The sequence below is a fragment of the Lathyrus oleraceus genome, chromosome 7 (assembly GCF_024323335.1).
Source record: "Lathyrus oleraceus cultivar Zhongwan6 chromosome 7, CAAS_Psat_ZW6_1.0, whole genome shotgun sequence".
NCBI classification, from domain to species: Eukaryota; Viridiplantae; Streptophyta; class Magnoliopsida; order Fabales; family Fabaceae; genus Lathyrus; species Lathyrus oleraceus.
The window spans coordinates 319,580,312-319,599,855 of record NC_066585.1 but is presented as its reverse complement, the minus strand read 5'-3'; positions in this window follow the sequence as shown (position 1 = coordinate 319,599,855).

The following is a 19,544-nucleotide window of genomic DNA, read 5'->3' as shown; positions in this document are numbered from 1 at the left end:
AAGTCCCAAACAGAAGAGGGGCATTTGGTAGATCTGGCCAAATTGTTCGACCAGCTGAGACAGTTCAGACTGAGGTTGAATCCGAACAAGTGCACTTTCGGAGTGCGGTCTGGTAAATTGCTGGGGTTCATTGTAAGTGAAAAAGGAATCGAGGTTGATCCTGCAAAAGTAAAAGCAATAAGAGAAATGCCTGAACTGAGAACAGAGAAGGAGGTTCGTGGTTTCTTGGGTAGATTGAACTACATTTCACGGTTCATATCTCATCTAACAGCCACGTGTGAACCAATTTTCAAGTTGCTAAGAAAAGATCAAACGGTCAGGTGGAATAATGATTGCCAAGCGGCATTTGAAAAGATAAAGGAATATTTGCAGGAGCCTCCGATTCTGATGCCTCCTGTGGAGGGAAGACCGTTAATTCTGTACTTGACAGTCCTCAAGGGGTCTATGGGGTGTGTATTGGGGCAGCATGACGAGTCTGGTCGAAAAGAGCATGCCATATACTACCTTAGCAAAAAGTTTACCGACTGTGAAACAAGATATTCACTGCTCGAGAAAACTTGTTGTGCTTTGGTCTGGGCTGCTCGCCGACTGAGGCAGTATATGCTGGTTCATACCACTTTGTTGATTTCCAAGATGGATCCAATCAAGTACATTTTTGAGAAGCCAGCATTGACCGGACGGGTTGCGAGGTGGAAAATGATTTTGACAAAATATGATATACAGTATACCTCTCAGAAAGCGATCAAGGGGAGTGTATTGTCTGATTACCTCGCCCAGCAACCCATTGAGGATTATCAACCGATGAAGTTTGAATTCCCTGATGAGGATATCATGTTTCTCAAATCGAAAGATTGCGAGGAACCAATCCCGGAGGAGGGGCATGACCCTGAATCCGAATGGATTCTGATGTTTGATGGGGCCGTTAACGTGAATGGTAGCGGTGTTGGTGCTGTTTTGGTTACGCCGAAAGGATCCCACATTCCTTTTGCTGCCCGGCTAACATTTGATTGCACCAATAACGTGGCTGAATACGAAGCTTGTATCTTGGGGATTGAAGAGGCGATTGATTTGAGAATCAAGAACCTTGTCATATATGGAGATTCAGCTCTGGTTGTAAATCAGGTTAACGGAAAATGGTATACGCATCAGTCTCATTTAGTTCCATACCGGGATTATACGAGGAGATTGTTGACGTTTTTTACCAAAGTGAAGATGCATCATGTGCCCAGAGAGGAGAATCCTTTGGCAGATGCTTTGGCTACTCTGGCCGCCTTGATTAAGGTACAATGGTGGAATCAGTTCCCCAGCGTTGAGGTAGGTCGTCTGGATAGATCGACTTATGTGTTTACTGTTGATACAACGCCTGATGATGAGAAGCCGTGGTATTACGATATCAAGCACTATCTAGAGACTCAAGAGTATCATGAGGGAGCATCTAAGAAGGACCGAAAGACTCTGCGGAGGTTGGCCATGGTGTTTTATCTGAATAAGGATGGGGTTCTGTACAAGAGGAATTTCGATTGGGTCTTGCTCAGATGTGTTGATGATAGAGAAGCAAGCCAATTGATGAAAGAGGTTCACGAGGGATCGTTCGGTACCCATGTCAGTGGGAATGCGATGGTAAAGAAGCTGCTGAGAGCAGGTTATTATTGGATGACAATGGAGGCCCAATGTTTCAATTTCGTGCGGAAGTGTCATAAATGCCAGATTTATGCTGACAAGGTGCACGTGCCTCCAAATCCGTTGAGTTTAATGTCATCTCCGTGGTCGTTCGCTATGTGGGGCATTGATATGATCGGAATGATTGAGCCTACAGCTTCGAATGGGCATCGATTCATATTAGTGGCTATTGATTACTTCACCAAGTGGGTAGAAGCAGCCTCTTATACGAATGTGACGAAGCAGGTCGTTGCAGGTTTCTCAAGAGAGACATCATTTGCAGATATGGGGTTCCCGAAAGAATCATTACTGATAATGGTTCTAATTTGAATAACAAGATGATGGCAGAGTTGTGCCGGGAATTCAAGATTGAACATCACAATTCTTCTCCCTATCGTCCGAAGATGAATGGGGCGGTTGAGGCAGCCAATAAGAATATCAAAAAGATTATGCGGAAAATGGTGGTGACCTACAAAGACTGGCATGAGATGTTGTCGTTTGCATTGCATGGGTATCGAACGTCGGTGCGCACATCTACTGGGGCAACACCTTTCTCATTAGTATATGGGATGGAAGCGGTGCTACCAGTTGAGGTTCAAATTCCCTCTTTGAGAGTCCTGATGGACGTGAAATTGCAAGAGGCTGAATGGGTAAGGACCCGGTACGAAGAGTTGAGCCTGATTGAGGAAAAGAGGTTGGCAGCCATCTGTCATGGGCAGTTGTACCAGCAGTGGATGAAGCGTGCTTTTGACCGAAAGGTACGACCTCGTGTGTATCACGTAGGTGATATGGTGCTGAAAAGGATCCTTCCTCCTCAAAACGATCGAAGGGGCAAATGGACACCCAATTATGAAGGTCCATTCGTGGTCAAGAAGGTTTTCTCTGGCGGAGCCTTGTTGCTAACGACCATGGATGGCGAGGATTTTCCATCCCCTGTGAATGCAGACGCAGTTAAAAAATACTTCGTGTAAAGAGACCCGCTGGACGAAAAGAATAAAATAGTCCAGGCAAAAATGGGCATCCCGGCGAACCAAAAAACAGAAAGAAAAGGTTCGGGCAAAAATTAGGGATAAAAAGAAAAAATTGTACACCCGGCGAGTCGAAAACCTGAAAAGGCGACTTGGGCAAAAAAGGGTATCCCGGTGGACTGAAAACCCGAAAGGGCGGTCCAGGCAAAAGAGGGATTGAAACGAACAACTGCGTCTGGCATGATCGTTTGCGCTTTGGTTGAGGCATCATGGATAATACCCGGAAGGGATCAATCGGAATCGTCTTGTTCAGAAGGCAGAAAGCACGGAAAGTCTGAGGACATATGGGGTGTAACTGAGTTGGAACTCGGTGAGATCACGGGTTTCACATTGCCATTAGGATAAATTTTTCCTTTTGCACGCAATTACCTCTTTTCAGGAATTGCTTCCTTTGTATTGCTCAATTTGAGCCACAATTTTTCAATCAATAAAATGCATACTCAGTCAAATAATTTTGTTTTTTGTTTTTCATTACTGCTTTGATTGCAAAAACATCCAATTATTGTGATAAAGAATCTTGCATTTTAAGACATACAGGTCCCTTCCAATGCATGCTTATAAGATTGAAAATTTGAAATCTTATTCGGAAGGTTGAGCGACCCAAGTGTTGAATTCTTGACACGCCTGGGGCATGGTTTTATCTAACGATCTCTTTTGCAGGTACTGTTAGGTATTTTCACTCACTTGCAGGTTGTGATGTGGAAGCTGTTGACAAAACAGTCCCCATGGAGTCCAATCAGGAACGAATAGATAGAAGAACGGTGAAGAGACGACGACGAGACGTACGACGATCCTTGAGAGTTAATCAAGAAGACTCTTCAAAGTCTGAAGATTGAAAAGTATGTGTAAATCCCACGAGTTCGTTCTCCGTCGAGTACGGAGCGGTTTGGAATATAAGATGATGGAGCAGAAAAGGTCCAGACGAGTCTGGAAGTTCTCAAAATTGGAAAGCTGACAATGGATAAGAACGGTGAATGCCAGGGTTCGACGAGTCGACGGGTGTTCAGTACCAGAATTTCCTTATCTCTCCAAGCAGAGTCGTGAGGACTAATTCCCCAGCAGATCCAAGGTCTGTGGCTTCCCTAGCAGGGTCAGGATGGTTATCCCCAGCAGGTTTCAGATTGATGTTGCCCCAGTCGCCAGGTCTGGAGGTTGCTCTTTCCCAGCGGAGGTATCTGTGAGGGTTTCCCAAGTAGAGTCGGGATTGTTATATCCCCAGCAAGTCAAAGACTGTTGTATCCCCACAGAATGCGTTGGTGATTTCTTCCCCAGCGATGTCCCCAAGCGGACCGGGTGCAAAGGAGGGTTTTCCCCAGCGAGGGTTGCCTTTCTCCCAGCAGCAGTATTATTCCCCAGCAGGGTGGAGATTGGAGTGATGGCGAGTTCCTCAGCAGAGTGTCTCGAGCTCCCCAAAAGAGTCCCTTGAGGGGGATACTTTTTATACATTCATCATGTAGATAAGTGGTTGCCTGAGGGTGAAGGTGTTGCTCCGAGGAGTTTGGCACCGTTTTTTATCAACAGTACTTCCCCAGTAGTGCGATACTGGAGAAGATTCCTGTTGTGCGAAACAGGAATGGGAAGATGTTACTCTGAGGAGTCTAGCATCATGACGTCAGATTAGCAATGTTTTCCAGTAGTGCGATACTGGAGGAAATTTTTCCGTCGGACAGAGATGGAAATGTTACACGATCAGCGCGACTCAAGCCGTGGTTAACATTTGAGATTTAGTTTCACCGGATGGTGAAGGTGTTACACTGAGGAGTGTAGCATCATGACGTCAGATCAGCAATGTTCCCCAGTAGTGCGATACTGGAGGAAATTTTTCCGTCGGACGGAGATGGAAATAAAATCAAAGGACGTTACACGATCAGCGTGACAATCGGGGTTCAATTGGAGAAAAGGAAGTGTTGAGGCATTTTCTGGAGATCGGGGTTCAAATAGAGATTGGAGTTGAAGATCATATCCGGGATGAGGTCCGCAGGATTATCTTCTGTTCATGTGTCACCTTAGACTTTGGCTGAGGCCAATGGAGGTCGTTATGGGTGTCTTCTGAGGAAGAGATGCACATGTTACCTTCCTTTTGTGAAGGTGTACCCTCTGATATGTCTCCCTCAGAGTGGTGTTTGGTGTTATTTCCGACGTTGCCAGCGGAATTATCACAAGAAAGCGGAGAGCGGGGTTCAAACGGAGAAAAGGAAGTGTTGAGGCATTTTCTGGAGAGTGGGGTTCAAATGGAGAAAGGGAGACACGAGGTGTTTTCTGGAGAATGGGATTCACAATGGCGATCACAAGTTATCGTCAGGCGACTGGGGTTCAAATGGAGAATGGGGTTCATTATTTTGGCAAACTAGATGTCGGGGTTCAAATGCGGTGATCCGGGATCAGTCGCGCGAAAGAAAAATTTCGGGGTTCAAGAAAACGAAAAGAGAGAAAATTTTCGGGGTTCAAGAAAAACAAAAAGAGATCATAATCCCCAGCGGATATGTGGTGTTCAGGCCATGGTTATCCCTGCGTTACCATTTATTTTGGTATATAGGTCGACATTTCTGTTTCGGTATTCCGGCCGACTTTCTCCGTACCAGACGGGTTCTTCTTTTGAGATTGTTTCTTTGCCGATTCTAACAGGCACTGTTAATTATTTTCCCATCAGAGTGCAAATTGTTCGTCTGTTCTTGGTATTCAATCACTCTTCATCCTGATCATCTGAAAGCCGAGGCTATTCATATCGCCAGGTTCACAGTGGATGGAATAGGGGCAGCTGTAACACCTCAAAATTTGCCCTCCTCTCTTGGGACTAGCTTAACATATTGCATATCATTTTTTAGGTCATTAGGCATTGCATTTTGCATATTATGTGGCCACATTGAGCAAGTCATCCTCCTAGGTCTTGATCAGAAGATAAAGAGGTTGAGGTGCAAGCTAGGGTTTCATTGGATTGATCATTGGCCATCTGAGGGTTGGTGCTTCAAATTAGGGTTTCATGGTTCTTCAAAGAGGTTGAGCTTTATATTGGTAGAAATGGTACATCATCATCATCATGGTCTTGTCATCACCAAGAGATTCATTGAGCTTGATCAGATTCTTTGAGATTAGGGTTTTGACCTTTGGTCAACCCTAATCATCTGAATTGTGCCAATCAGGGTTTGTCAAGGAGATAGGGTCTATGTGGATATGAGGATCATTTTATGGTTATATTGAGCTTATGGAAGCTAGGGTTTCATGATTGAGCCATTTCATCAGGAGTTTGAAGCTCAAGTTGATCAATGCACAGCCAGTTCATCTATCAATCAGAAAAAGTCAGCAAAAGTCAACCACAGGTCCACTGGTGGATTTGGAGGTGAGAGAGGGTTAGAGACACTTCATTCATGTCTAAACAAGTTTCATTTGGCATTTCAAACATCAAGAATGAAGAAAATAAAGTCAGATGGAAACTTTCCAAAAATAGAAAGTGACTTGTAATTCAAATTTGCCAAAAATGGAAAGGTTTTCTCCTTAAAATTACATGTCCAAAAATGCTTCAAATGAAATTTTGTCCAACATGGAAGTTGTAGATCTTGCTCTCACCTTTCCAAAAAGTCCAAGAACATCCATTTCTCATGTGTGGTTGGCAAGTTATGATCAAATCATTGTCAAGAAAAGTTGAATTTCAAAGGTGCATAACTTTTGATTCACAAGGCCAAATGGAGTGAGGTTTTTTTGAGCAAGTTTCTTTTGATGTCCTCTATCATAATCCATCATCACATTTCATCAAAAATCATCACACAAAAAGTGCATTTTTCAAGTGGACTTAATTTGAATTTGGAGGGAAAAAAGGTCATTTTGAAAATTATTCATTGTTTTCACATAATTCCACTTGCATTGGCCTAGAAACCACATTTCTGATGTGAATTGGTACAGAAACCTGCACTATTACATTGATTTTCATGTGAAGGGTGAATTGGCCAAAATGCTAAAATGCACCAAAACTTGATTTCACTTAAACCATTGCATTTACACTAATTAGGATTAACAACATGTTTAACATCACATATATAAACATAATCCTAACTGTTTTCTGATTAACCATAACAGAATTGTGAATTCTAGATCTAGATCTCAAAATTTTTCATTTTTCTCTCAACTTGCTTCATCAATTTTCTTCATTCTTTTTGCCTTGCCTTCGATCAATTCATCATCTACATGCATTTTGGAAGCTAATTGAAGCAAGGAATCACCATTTTCAAGCCAAATCGTGGACTGTTGCATCAAGCTTCAACAATGGCAATTTGGATTTTCATCAAGATCGTGCACCATTAGCATCCAAACCTTGCTCCATTCAATCATTCAAGCATCAAGGAGCATCTGTTTTGCCTTGCCATAGCCTGAAACGCGCGAATTCATCACTGTGCTTCAATTAAGGTGAGTTTTCGACTTTGATGATTCTTGCAATTGATATGTGTTTTAGATAGATCTTGCATAGTAGAATAATCTGCAATTGGAATCGTTGAATTTGGTTAAGAAACAAGGAAGTTATGATGATTTGAACTTTGATGCATGATTATGTTTTGGTTCGATTCTCTTAGATTAGGAGGAATTAGGTTAAATCAATTTGTGATTCATGATGTATGTTGAACAAGGATTCCAATGGTATATGATTTGTTGATTTTGGTGAGGATTTGTTCTTGAGCTATGAATGTATGAAGAACACATGATGAAGCTTGAAAAATTTCCAGAATGCTGATTTTGATCCAGTTTTTCGCTACTGTACATGTTGTTGGTGTTAGCGCGCCAGGATTTCAAATAGGAACACGCTTCGATTCTAGCTTCAGCACTTTTTCATTTTGCCTTTTCCATTTTTTTTCTCATATGCCTTCACATGCATTTTTTATTTTCTTCACTCATAAAAAAAATCATATCTCATGAAATAATTGTCCAAATTAACTGAAATGTTTTCCACCATGATCCTTGTAATCTCTAGTATTTTTTGGTGATTTTTGTGGAAATTGTGCACGTGTGATTTTTGGAATGGCCTAGGGTTTGCTCATACATGTCATTTGTTGCACCTTGCTTGGTATTTTGATCATGAAATGATGACGTTTAATTGGAAATTCCTGAAATTTTGTGTGCATGATCTAGACATCTTAAGGAGCATTTTGGTATGTAGTTTGTGATTTTTGAGTTCCTGGATTGTGAGATATGCTATGATCTTTGGAGGTGTGACAATTTGTGTCACACCATTTCTTGTGCAACTTCATGATTTTTGTTACCATGCCATATGAACTTGAAATGAGCTGAAATTTTGCATGTCGATATTTCTGGATGTTTAGCTCACATTTGAATTTTTGTGGAACTTTTTAGTGCATTTCCTATTTGTTTGGTAATTTCCTTTCTGTTTGACCAAATGTGGACTTTTTGTGAGTCATGTTTTTAATTGTTTTGTGAATTTTTTAATATGTATTGGATGGACTTGAAATTTTGTGGAGTGATTATAGACACATTGAAGTTTGTCATGGTTTTTGTTTGGTGCATTTATCATGTTCCTACTCTGTTTTGTGCTTGCTTGAAGTTGATGCATGATTTGGTGCCTTGTATGAGCTTAGTTGAACATGTTTTGACTTAGTGATTTTAATTGACTTGCTTTCTCTTTCCCAAATGACTTGAAATTTGGTGTGATTATCCTTTAATGAGTTCTGGTTATCCATGAATTTTCTGGAGATTTATTGAATTTTTTTGGTTTGGATTTGGATTGATGCATTCTGTTTGGTCCAATGAGCTTTGAAATGACGTGTTTTGCCTTAGATGCTTGGTGAAATGAAATTGGTGTATGGTATGAACATGAGACCAATTGGACATGACTCTAATTTGATTGAACTTGATTTTTGATAAATTTCATGTTCTGTTTTGAACTTTTGCTTCCTCTTTGACCCTAGGTTTTGTCCTAGGGGTTTGCTTCTCATGTTTGAAGTGTGTTTTCAGGACAAAAGGCAAATGGCATGGAGGAATTAATTCACTTGGTTTGAGTTCCTCATTTGAATGATGTTGATTAACATTAATTTTGTTGTGTAGGTGGTTTCTAAGTCATTTGGGTTGAGCATTGGCTTATGCTTTGCTCGATGCATTGCTTGTGTACAGTTAATTGTTGACTTGTAGTTTGTCTGTTTGACTATTTGAGCTGTGTACTGACTGAATTAGATTGGTTTCAGGTACATTAGTTGCTATAGTTCATTTTGAACTTGCTTGTTGCTGTTGCTTGGTTGTAATAAACCAATTGAGGTAGAATTTCTTTTCTCCATGTAGTCTGGAAGACCTGGCCTGTTACTTGGCCAGACACCTGTCTGAAGTCCTCCTTAAGAGGCAATGTTTGTGATTGTTTATCTTTGTCCCCAAGCAGGAAAAGACCTTTGTTAAGGCAATTGGAAGACACAAGAGATATGCAATCCATCTCCTGCTATTCTTGTTGAGTCATCCCTCTGCTCACACAACTGGTGTTGATGCATTGTGGATCCTAACCCAAGATCCTTGTACAGTTGTACAGTTGAGTCAGAATCATAAGTGTAGAAGGGTTCCCACTTTCTGAACCCACACTTCTTTGTCTGAAGCTCTCCCAGACCAGGGATAAGAGCTGTGAGGCACACCCCTCACTTCCTATTTCATCTGCTTCACCCTAACTCTCAATGTTAGGGTTAAGAGCTAACATCACCAGATACAGTTGGTTTGCTTTTGCAGCCTAACCCTTTGTTTGAGCCCACTTTGTCTGGATATAGTGTGTGCTAATTGTGTATGTTTGCTTTGTTTTGATTATGCTTGCATGCTTTGCTTTTCCTGTTTAGGATTAGCTTGCTGCCTGAGCAAGATAGATAGTCAACCTTAACTTAGGGATGATATGCATGATAACATCTAGGCTCGAGTTAGTCTCCCTAGTTGTGTCTCCCTCTGTATCTGGTTAGGCTAGTCTTTCTCCCCTGTTCAGGGGAACTACGTTGCCCTGATCCTCATACCAGATGAGGTACGTAGGCAGGAGATCGTACGAGATCTCTCCGGGCACCCTTTTTGTTTTTCACCCTTTTTCTTTTTGTGTGTGTTTGCTTGACAGTTGCTAGGCTCGAGTTCCCGACTCCTTAGTAGCTTGTTGCTTGTTTGTTCTTGTGTGTGTAGGAGATGGATGTAAGCCCAGCCATTGGCATTCCGTATCCTCTTGTTGTATGCTTGGAGTCCGGTATAAGTCCATCAAGTGGCATCTGGTTTCCAGTGTGGGTTTGTTTGGTTCGAAAGCTGATGTAAGTCCAGCGATTGGCGTTCGGGTTCCATGTTTGCCTTTTTGTGCGTGTGTTTGTTTCGGCGTGCGTGAGCCGAACTACGGCAGCTCTGTTTCTCGTTCCAGACGAGCTACGTAGGCATAGGATGCGATATCCTAGCGAGCCCTCTCCTCTCTTCCTCCACCTGTGTTGTCTTCAGTGTGTGTGTGTGATGTTTGTTTAGCAACCTTTTTTCTATCTTTTTGAGCGTGGATCCCGTCGAGTACGACGGATGCGTAGGGGTGCTAATACCTTCCCTTCGCATAACCGACTCCCGATCCCATCTCTCTTTGGTCGCGAGACCATGTCTTTTCCAGGTTTACTTCGAGCGTTTCCTTTCCCTCTTTTGGGATAAATAACGCACGGTGGCGGCTCTGTGTTGTTTTGTTTTAGCCCGCCGGTTGTTTTTCGCGGATGCGACAGCATCATGTTATTGCACAAGTGCATTGCCTCAAGGATCATAGCATGTTTGGCTCCTTAACCCTAGGGTTGGGACTTATTTGAGTGATTTGAGACCACCAAGCATGCTTGTATTATATGTTATTGCTTTTCTTATTTGATTACTAACCAAAAGCACAAAAATATGTCACTAACTCTTTGTTTTGAAGCTCAAGTGATCATGTGCTCCACAATGCTCCTAGGAGGCTCCTAAGTCCAATGCAATGGCTAGATGAAGAAGAGAAAAAGAATGAAAATGGTCCAAAAAGTTCCTAATCATCATATATGTCTCCCAAGCATCTCAATTTGCCAATTTGATAAAGATAACCCAAAGGGCTTGAAGATTGTTTCCCAAGGAAACCCTAATTTCACTGTGCCTTGCCCATGAAGCAATCCCAACCTATGATCAAATTTAATCAAGGGAAGTTCTTTCATTTATCATTTTATGCATATATGAGCCTATTTTAGGCCCCTCAATCACTTATTCATCAAGATTGGAAGTTTGACCTTGAAAAGTTGACCAGTCAAGTCATCCGACTAAGCTGAGGTTCAATGAACTATAACTTTTGATGTGTTTGTAAAATGAAGATGACCTAAAAATACAAAATGTTCCTAAGAACCATATGAACAACTTTCATGTTCATCAAAAATCCATTTGAAGATTTGAAGGTCATCATTCATTTCAAAACATTATAGGTCATTTTGACTGAAACCCTAATTTTAGGTCAACTTGCCAAGGGCATAACTTCCTTAATGTTTATGATTTTGAGGTGAGACCAAAGGAATTGGAAATAGTCAGATGTCTACTTCAAATGTTATGTTGGACAAAACTTCATAATCCTAAAGGAAATACATGTGATATTGCAAAACATTATAGGTCATCTTGGACCTAATTCATTGAATTTGAAGAAGTACCCAACTTCAAATGCCCATAATTTTGTCATAGGAAATCCAAATGATGAAAACTTTGAGTTTATATTGACCATATTGAAATATCTACAACTTTGATGTTGGATATGTTTTCATTTGAAGCTTGTATCATGAGGACAAAGGGGTTTAACCAAGCTTACTTTTGGGTTAATTTTTCAAAGTGAGTTGAATATGTTTTACACTTGAACTTTCCAAGCCAGTTTTGATCAATTTTCACATGTCAAATGATTTTTTGCCCAACATGACTTTTATTCCTTATTTCATAATCTTTCCAACCATTACTCACAATAGTCATTTGGATCTACCATTTGGGAGATTCGAATTTCTTTTCATGTATGTGCATTTTTAATATTCTATGTTAAAACTTGAAATGCAAGTCCTTTCTATTCCAAGTGCACGACCACATGCCTGCCATTTGATCTCAGCAAGCTTCTTCAGCCATTCATGGGCCTCTCACACGTCCATAAAGGCCCATGCACTAAAAAATTCAAATCCCATGCACATGAGCAAAGTGTGAATTCAGAAGCATTCACCTATAAATAGAGGCTTCTTCTCCTTTATTTCACAACCTTTTGGAGATCCCATATGCTGCTGCACTGAAACCACACCCTTACCAAAGGAATCATTCACCATTTTTTCAGATTTTCGAGCTTGAAATTCAGTAACATTAGTTGAGTTTCAAAGTTAGATTCCTTAGCCAATCATCTTTCCTACACTCAGAGATCAAAGAGGAGCAAAAAGCTTGAAGAATTCGTGGCCAAAAACTCATCAATTTGAAGGTATCAACTCAAACTATTTGGATCTGAAACTCATAATTCAATGTAGTTTTCTTGTGTTTTGGTGTTTCTCTGAAGTTCTCATACTTGAGGCAAGCTTTTGGTGTATTCAATTTGTCATTTCATGAACAATCCGTGTGGACACCATGATTTTCTCCTTCATCTTTCTCTCAATATAGGAAGAATGAAAGAAATTTAATGGTACAATGATGATCTACATCACACGAGCTTCATTTCCATGTCCTTGTTTTTCATTTTTGTTGAGATTTATTTTTCTGCAAATCTGGCCGAAATCTGTTGGTTGACCGGAGAAGACGGTGGTTTCCACCACCACCACCACGTGTGTTAACCAGAACCTTTGGATCTCTCTCTCTCACGATCTAATCTCACGCGTCCGTTTTAATTACTTGTTTTAATTCGTTATGTGGCGCTGTTGACTTGAGTGTATCGTGTGTCCTCAGATCCAAGTCGTGCACCACTGCCACGTCAATTAATGAATTGGATCTAGTGGCTCAACATTTTTCGTTCATTTTCATTTTCTCTTTATTTTCTTTTAATTCATTCTATTTTCAAAAATTCATAAAAAATTCATATGAGGTAAGAAAAATATGAGACAAACTCTAAAATTTTTCTTGAAAAATTTAGTTTCATATTATGATTTTTAATTATTTGTGTGACCTCATTTGATATTTTTCATGAATTATTTGGTTTTTAATGATTTTAATCCATTTTAAAATACTTTTTGACTTTTAAAAAATATAAAAATATTTTCATAGCATTTATGGATCATGATAAGTCAATGAAAAATAGTCTCAACAATTTCTTGTTTGTTTTGAGATTATTTGATATTTTAACTCATATTATGCTATTTTTGGTTGTTTTTAATTGATTTTAATTACTTTCTGACTTTAAAAACTTGTGAGAAAATTAGTCAAAGTTTGTTTGACTATGTTGAACCTATGAGAATTTAATTGGACTCATTGAAGTTGTTTTGAATTGAATTTGAGGATCAACTTTGTGTGTTTACTTTTTATTTGTATTTTCTTTTAATTCAAAAAATACCAAAAAAATATTATGGACTTCTTGACTTGTTATATTGATTCTTCTTCTGTTTGGTGTTGATCAAGGTTGAATTGATTCAACTTTGATCAAATTCATTGGATCTTGTGGTTTGAAAATCCTTAAGGATCATCACCTAGAAAGATGAATGAATTTGATCAAGGATGAGTTATCCCTTGATCAATTGGGATTGGTTGTTGACTTCTTACCCCCTCCCTTTCATCTTCATCCCTTTCTTTCCCTCAATGGCCAATGAGTTAAAGTGTTGAGGTTGGTCTTGACAAATAGAAGTTTAATCTTCTTTGATTCAAACCAAATTCAACTTGATCCATGATCAAGTGAGTTATTTTGTGTCAAAGATAGGTTACTTCTTGGTCAAGAAAATAACCAAAAGTCAATAAAAGGCCCTTCCCCTTTTGTTTGGCATGGCAAGTTTATGGAGCTTGGCTTACTAGTCATGACCTCTAACTTGTGTTCTTTGCCTATATTCTTATTAACCGGCCTCAGAGAGGTGTGGCTACTATATTAGTCCACTTACGATTGCTTAACGTAGCACTAAATTGTCTTATGACAAGCTAACATAACCCTACTAACTACTAAGTTTAATTTGAGCGTTTAAATTCTTGTCATTTACTTTTAATGTCCTTTATTTCTTGTTCATTGTTCATCTTGATTTTCATTTTGCTCACTTGAGCACATATTTTATGTTTATGTCATTTTTCTTTTGCTCATTTGAGCCCATTATTGTATATAAATATATTTCTATTTTATGTTGTTTTTGTGTTTGTTTTGATGTGAACCAAAATGCAAAAGGAGAAAGGACTTAGAATTAGGATTCACCCATGCTTAAAGGAGTTCAAGAGCAACTAGGCCTCATGCCTTTATAATGCAAAATATGTTGAAGAGCAACTAGGCCTCATGCCTTTAGAATGCTAAAACTCAAAGTTGACCTCAAAGGACTTCTCCTAAAACTTATTCTTTGTCCATTCCCTTTATTATGTTGTGAGCCTTTTTGATGTGTGCTTTTGGGTGATAGGAACCTCATCTTAAGATTGTGAAAAGAGGACCATTGTCATGAGTAGCCAAGTTAAGAGCCAAGACAAATGGAGATCCTAGGAGCTTGAATTAAAATTATTGATTGACTGTTTTGTGTGCTAGATCCAAAGGAAAGGAGCATCTTGAGTCATCTCTATGACTCCAAGAAAAGGAACTCCGAGGGTTATCTCTCCCCTTTTATCTTTGTATGCTTTAGGAATAACCCTTCTCTCTTCCCCCCACTCTAACCAAGCCAAAAATCATTTTCAAAACTTTTGACTTTATTTCAAATTAGAAACCTAGGCCTTAGGTCTTTGACTTTTCAAAACCATTTTCATGAATACTCATTGTAAATAAACTTCAATCCAACTTTGACCTCATTTTGTAAATAAATTTAACTTGTAAATATAACCCATTTCAAGTTGTTTTGTGGTTCCAATGGCCACTTGTTAAACTCTTTTCAAAAACATTAGTCATAGGTTTGAGTTATCATAGTGGTTGATGTATATCTCACCTCATCCTTAGTGTTGGATTATAAGCCTTCCATGCTTATTATAGGGTTAACCCCTCACTAGCATGTTGAAGCCTTCCTCACATGGTGGATTGTTGGTTTAGGTTGAGTTTTCTCCCTCTGATAACAAAAGACCTTAAGGCTTTTGATTAAAATCAATTCACCAATCTTTGAGATTTTTACCACAAACTACGAGATTTTGATCCTCCTTTGTGATGGTACGTAGGCAATGGGTTCATCCATTCAAACAACAAAACTTGTAAATATAATATATTCTCTTCTCATCCCTCCAATCTTTTGCACAAATCTTTTCACAAATACCAACCTACAACACATATTTGCAAAAAGGGTTCCCTTAGAGTACTAAGGATGTTTTGGGTGTGTAAAACCTTCCCATTGCATAATCAACCCCCTTACCTAGATCTCTGACATTTTTATTAGTTTTTGATTTGAAAAACTCCTTACTTGGCTTTTGTTCGCTTTTTAGCCTTTCCTTTGGACAAATAAAAGTGTGGTGGCGACTCGAATTGTATGTTAACTTTTGGTTTAGTCAATAAACCTAAAGGTAACGAAAACCCCGCTACAGGGATATAATTATACTCACCTTCACTGATGGGTCTTTATTAACCAACGGCGGAATGTCTTGACATATCAACACAGCGCTTAGTTTACGGTGATCTTATTCAACGTTAGTTGCAATATAACTGTGAGGTGGGTTTATTGAAGTGATCTCTCAAGAGTCGTTTTTCTTTTTGTAAGACGCAACCAAATGAAACTTACAAAGCATGTTACGACATTCGATAACATACCTTCTAGAATCAGTGCATTTCACTGTAAAATCAGCAGAGTTGTTCATGTGGAATTTTTTGATAGCTAGAACACATTCTTCTTTGGTACGAAACATGTCTCCCACCTTTAATTCGCCTTCTGATCTCGGATACAGATTATAGAAAACACTGTTGGATGTTTCATCGTTGTGCAGATCCATATTTGTCATATGTTGAGGCGGATTGTAGACATGACTAGGAGGTATTGGAGGTGGTTGATCATCATCTTCAATGTCGTTGTTCAGCATGTGATCAACCTGTATCTTAGTCTCCTCTTTTTCTTCATCAATGACATCCACTTCTGCTTCTGCTTCTGGGTTGACGTCATCTGACCATTGTGGATCAAATTCACTAGATTCATCCTGACTGGTTATTTGAGACTGCTGAGATGGTATACATGGTTGAAGAGTAATGTACAACTCAATACAGTTGCAACCTGAATGTTCATGACTAACAAACATGTATTCAACATCTTCATTGTCTCATACCTTAAGGGGGAAAACTTGCATTGACTATTCTAAAAAAATATTGGATTTTGATACGTGATTTTTGACACAATACCCGATCCTATACAGGATTGTATTCTTTTTTTCAAATGCAAGAAGGTTGCATTTCTCTTGATCATGAGTCTAATGGTATCAGTGTTTCGAAAACAAAAACCATATAACTCAGACTCATATGTTTCACCGTTGCAGTGAACGTTGACATTGTATTTTGGTGAAGATGACATTGTGCAGATGAAAACTATTTTCTTGCTGTAGATAAATGTGAGTGAAGTGTCTTGGATGTTGATAGTAAGAGGGGAGTGAAGTGTCTCACATGCTAGCTAGTTCGAAGTGACGTGTCGCACATGCAAGCTACTACGAAATGATGTGTCAACCATGCAAGCTACTTAGAAGTGACATGTTCAACATGCAAGAGAGAGGACAGCCACGTGTCAGACATGCAGACACACACTCCAAATGAATTGGCGCCCCCATTCATTCCTTGCACATGGGCGCCAATCCATTTGGCGACACCTTGTCAAAGCATGCATGCAGACCTTGAAACCAAGCAATCAAACCTAGGTCTTGCATGCATGTCCCTATGGAGACGCCACTTTGAATGGCGACACCTCTTAAAGGTTGTACATGGTCGCCAATTCAATTGGAGACACCATGCAAGCACAACTTTTCATGCTTTCATTCATTTTCCTATAAATACATCCACTCCATCAACACTTCTTCCACACCAACACTCTCACTACTTCTTCTACAATACTTCTTCTACAATTTCATCTGCAACAAATTCTTGTAGTTTCATCTGCACCAACCCCCCGAAAAAATGTTTATCCTCACAATGGGAGAATCACATAGAGGAACGGTTGCAAACATCGCAACATATGTAAGTTTTTTCTTTTGTTAACTTTTTTTCTTTCATCTTCACCAACCCCCTTTTATTTTAACATACCAACTTAGTCAAGTTTTTTGTTCTTTCTTTTATAGGATGTATCAAGGTTCCGGACTCGGGTCCACGAATATGTCCATATGGACCCGATGATTCAACCTTATGTTGAACTCGCTGGTTTTGGTCATATAAGCAAGATTTTGTCTTGGTCCGTAGATAACAAATTCCTTCTAGCTTTATGCGAAAGATGGCGACCAGAGACACACACATTTTGGTTCCCAACCGGTGAGTGTACCGTGAAGTTTGAAGACCTATACATGCTTTTGGGACTGCCCATTGAAGGTAAGGTTGTTAATGGTAAAACCAACTATGCAAATTCAATTTGCATGGACCTCTTGGAGACTGATTTGTTAGATGATAACGCAAGAGGTCAAGGTATACTATTTTCACGCCTTAAGTCGTACTATAATAGTTTATACTTAGATGAGCATTCTACCGAAGATGCTCGAATAATAAAAACTAGGTGTTACATTATGCTGTTAATTTGCTCGTTTTTATTTCCCGAAGGTAGTGGTACTAGCATGCATATTATGTATTTATCTTTACTTAGACATGTAGATAGAATGTGAAGTTACAGTTGGGGATCTACTTGTCTAGCCTATCTCTATAGCTCCTTGTAAAAAAACTCACACAAAGACACATCTAAATTTTCTGGATGTGTTGTTTTACTACAAGCATGGGGTTGGTCAAGACTATCGTCCCTAGCACCCGTCAACAATAACCCTTTCACATTTCCGTATGCACAAAAGTAAGTTGTTTAAATTGCTATATCTTTACTTACTTCTTTAAATATTATTATCTCTAACTAATATTTTTTGACTTTTTGGTGTAGATGGTCTACACGTGGTATGAGTTACAACAGATGTCTAAGACACTGCATTACTCAGTATCGCAATCTGTTAGATCACCTTCGACTGACAGACGTAAGGATAATAACTTAATTATTTCGTTATATTTTGTTAACTTCTTCTACCTAGATTATAATCCTATCTTCTTTCACATTTCAGTTAATTTGGCGTCCATACCTTAATTTGGATCATGACCATGAGGTCAACGCTGAAGACGCGGCCGTATGGACTGCATGCACACCGATAATACGGTTCACAACTGTGGAGATGCACAACAGTGATCGTGTGAAGTTGCAGTTCGGTATGCCCCTAAACATCCCAGATCCCCCAGCTAGCCTAGGAGAATGACATCTACGCAAAGTTAACGACCAATGGAACTTCAATATATGGCAAAGCTTCGCAAGATCGGAGTGTCACAAATGGAAGTACAACCATGACCATTTCTTAACTGACGTAGTCATGCCAACTGAAGAAAAACCAAGTCGTACTTATATGGATTGGTACATATCGGTTGGTTTTCAGTTCATCGCCGAGGATATGTACTTGTACGACCCACGCCAGACAACTTACACACCTGACACCTCAACATCAAACCCCTAACAACAGTGTCAGACCGGATACCACAACCCCCTGTCCGTCAAATGTTTCGTTCAACCAACACACAAACATACAACCAAAACATGCCATACACCTAACCCCAATACCAAGAGCATACCCCATACCACCACCAACAAATTGACCATCAACCTGAGACCCAACATCACTTCGCACCCACCCCATCATCCTACCAAAGTCGCCTTAGCCAGAATATCCAACGATCATTCAACACCAACCACCCCTCCTACTACCATAGCCAAGAAGCCCAAACCTCACAAAACCAAAACATCCAACAACCCTGTCTCTACCAAATACCCCAACAACCTTTCCAACCTTTCCTTGACGCATCGTTCACACCCATGTCTCCCTTCAACCGTCCCGGTCATCCATTTATGAGTCAACCACAACCCAACTTCTCTGGCATGGGTCATGAGCTCAGCTATGGTGGTACATCATCGATGCATACTGAAGATTATGCCGACTTGTCTGACTACCTTAACAGGCCTTCTCCTGTAGTTGGTAGTGACGCTTTTGGCCCCTCAGATGCTCAAACACCGGTACTGAATCACCAACTTGGGTTAGGGCCACGGGTTAGGGTAGCTAGAGGATGTGGGACCGGAGGTCGGTTAGGTGATCCCGGTCATCACCATTAGGCTTTTTTGTGTAAACGGAAAATTTTATTAATATCAATTGGTCCTATTTCAAATTTATCTATCATGTATACCATTTACCAAAAAAAATGCATTTTACACTGAGGTGCCAATTCAATTGGCGCCTCCTATCAACTTATACACATGGACGCCAATCTAATTGGCGCCTCCATTCAAGTATTTAAGAGGAGTCGCCAATTGAATTGGCGCCTCCTCCTAAAATGGGGGTAGTTTGGGATTTTTTTTGAAACTAGGGGTATTTTGGAAATTTCCTTGAAAAAGTGGGTTATTTTTGTAAAAATTTATCTCTCTCTCTCTCTTTCTCTCTCTCTCTCTCTCTCTCTCTCTCTATATATATATATATATATATATATATATATATATATATATATATATATATATATAGTTGTAAGACAAATCAGCTGCAGGAAACAAAATACCATAGTCGACAGTTCCTTTCAGATAC